At 36.6% G+C, this 3,157-nt stretch overlaps 1 long non-coding RNA gene across 1 annotated transcript in view; it reads right to left on the minus strand.

Annotated features, from left to right (window-relative positions):
- The window catches only part of LOC132712815 (uncharacterized), a 23,032-nt gene extending 20,404 nt beyond the window's left edge, over nt 1–2,628 (minus strand). Inside the window, exon 1 of the long non-coding RNA XR_009623361.1 lies at nt 2,499–2,628. This is a non-coding gene — a long non-coding RNA (uncharacterized LOC132712815). The remainder of the gene's footprint in view (nt 1–2,498) is intronic.
- Nucleotides 2,629–3,157: the final 529 nt, after the last annotated feature.

Consider the following 3,157-nt stretch of genomic DNA (forward strand, 5'->3'; position numbering starts at 1 on the left):
CATCTGTTATTAAAACATATAATATTTGTAACTTAACATATTTGAAATTTCACACATTGTTCTGAAAATTTGACCTTTTAGAAAATGATTATATTTATAAATATTTTTGTTTAAAAGAAAATCATCATGCATATTTATTCATTTATTTTTTTTAAAGAATTTTATCATTTTTCTGCTGCACAACACTAGCTCTAGCTCTTTGCATTCTTTAAAAGAAATTTTTTTAAGTTTTTACTATATGCATATAGGGAAAATCAATGACCCCCTGGGGCGGGGCCAATTTTGACCCCAGGGCTTTTATTTGAACAAACTTGGTAGACACCCATTTGAAAATGTTTCATGCTAAATATCTTAGCTCTAGCTCTATGGGTTCTTTAAAAGAAGTTTTTTTAAGTTTTTACTATATACATATAGGTAAAATCAATGACCCCCAGGGCGGGGCCGATTTTAATTCTAGGAACAAAATTTGAACAACTTTGGTTTTGGACCTATAGATGATACCATAGACCAAATATCAAAGCTCTAGGCCATTTACTTTCAGACCAGAAGATTTTTCAAGTTTTCACTATATGTATATAATGAAAATCAATGACCCCTGAGGGCGGGGCCAATTTTGACCCGAGGGCCATTATTTGAACAATCTTGGTAGAGGTCTACCACACAATGTTTCATGCCAAATATCTTAAACCTGTAGCCTTTGCCAATTCAGAGAAGAAGATTTTTTTATGTTTTACTATATACATATTAGAAAAACCTATGACCCCCTGGGGAGGGGCCAATTTTGACACTAGGGACAAATTTTGAACAACTTTGGTAGAGGACCCATAGATGATACCATATACCAAAAATCAAAGCTCTAGGCCATTTAGTTTCAGACCAGAAGATTTTTCAAGTTTTCACTATATGTATGTAATGAAAATCAATGACCCCCCAGGGCGGGGCCAATTTTGACCCTAGGGCCATTATTTGAACAATCTTGATAGAGGTCTACTACACAATGTTTCATGCCAAATATCTAATCTGTAGCCTTTGCCAAATCAGAGAAGAAGATTTTTTTAGATTTACCTATAGACATATAAGGAAAAACCTATGACCCCCCGGGGCGGGGCCAATTTTGACACTAGGGACAAAATTTGAACAACTTTGGTAGAGGACCCATAGATGATACCATATACCAAAAATCAAAGCTCTATCCCATGTACTTTCAGACAAGAAGATTTTTTAATTTTGTGTTTTTTGAAATCCTTTTCTGGCCCTGTGACCTACATATGCAACAGACCGGAACCATTTGAACAACTTTGAAAGGGGACCACCCAAGGATCATTTCTGTAAAGTTTGGTTGATGTGCAGTCATTGGTTTCAGAGGAGATGTTGTTTACGTGAAAAGTTGACGACGCACGACGCACGACGACGGACACAGGGCGATCACAATAGCTCACCCTGAGCATTGCTCAGGTGAGCTAAAAAGGAAAGCTGTTGACTAAAGCATTCTGTAGCAATTTAGTGGACAAGCTTTTTTAGTCAAGGCCCCTGTAACCTTGACCTTTAACCCAGTGACTTCAAAATCAATGGAGTCACCTAATGGTCATGATCAACCTCAATGCCAAATATGAAGGCTGTGGGTCAAAGGTTTCTTAAGTTATTGGGCTGACAAACTTTTGAAGTCAAGGTCCCTGTGACATTGACCTTTGACCTGGTGTACTCAAAATCAATAAGGGTCATCTACTAATCATGACTAACCTCCATGCCAAATATGAAGACTGTGAGTAAAAGGAATCTTAACTTATTGGGTTGGACAAGCTTTTTTAGTCAAAGGTCCTGTGACCTTGATCTTTGACTTGGTGACCTCAAAATCAATAGGGGTCATCTACTAATCAAGACCAAACTCAATACAAAATATGAAGACTGTGGGTCAAAGGAATCTTAAGTTATTGGGCTGAAAAACTTTTTTTATTCAAGGCCCCTGTGACCTTGACCTTTGACCCAGTGACCTCAAAATCAATAGGGGTCATCTAATGGTCATGGCCAACCTCCATGCCAAGTATGAAGACTGTGGGTCAAAGAAATCTTAAGTTATTGGGCGGAAAAGCTTTTTTAAGTCAAGGCCCCTGTGACCTTGACCTTTGACATCAAAATCAATAGGGATCATCTTCTAATCATGACCAATTTAAATTCCAAATATGAAGACTGAGGGTCAAAGGAATCTTAAGTTATTGGGCGGACAAGGAAAAACAACTGGATGGCTGAATGGGCAAGCTGATTTCAGTCTTCCCTCCTTACAACTTTTTTGGGTATAAAGATGAATGCTTTCAATATATCCCAACATAATGTGGGTGCTTTATATGATTAAATCTTTTTTTAGTTCACACATTACATTATACATTATAAATTGTTTTCAAATTTCATCTGTTGCCATTGCATAGTTGCATATAAACCTGAGGGTGTGTCTGTCACAAAAAGTGAAGCTAAAAATAAATACTAAAGTGTTTTTGTTTTACCTGCAGTTTCCCCCAAAGTTTACATTTATCACAACCCACACAGTCCATAATACGTGTAATGTTTAAGAAATGGTCTCGAAACTCCTTCTGAAATGTTTACAAATAAACAACAATATATAACTAGAACTATCACTAAATGAGATTAATACCCCCGCAAGACTACTTCGGAAATGAGGAAGTTACTTAAGTAGCAGAATACCTTGCAAAAGAACTAAAATAGAGTTAAGGTTGTGGGCAATTAAAGATAGTTGTGGTTTTTGTATGTTGCATTTCCATAAAATATGGTTGACCATTGATGAAGTTTTATTGAATTACTCTGTAATAAATCCAGAAAGAGTTACGCTTCTTGAGCACAGCACTTCCTCTCATTGCGCTTGATCATTGTTTGAAGTTGCATTGAATTCTAAACATTAGTTTTAAGTAATGCACTGGACAAGGAAAAGGAACAAAGGGCAATAACTCTACAAATACTGAAGATGGAGTTATGGTTATTGTACACTGCACTTCCTCTCATTGCGCTTGACCATTGTATGAAGTTGTATTGAATTCCAACTACTAGTTTTCAAGTTATGCACTGGACAAAAAAGTAACAAAGGGCAATAACTGTAATGAGTCAAAATAGAGTTATGCTTCTTCTGCACTGCACTTCATCTCACTGC

This window comes from Ruditapes philippinarum, unplaced genomic scaffold, assembly GCF_026571515.1.
Source record: "Ruditapes philippinarum isolate M1 unplaced genomic scaffold, ASM2657151v2 ctg106_1_1_1_1, whole genome shotgun sequence".
Taxonomy (NCBI): domain Eukaryota; kingdom Metazoa; phylum Mollusca; class Bivalvia; order Venerida; family Veneridae; genus Ruditapes; species Ruditapes philippinarum.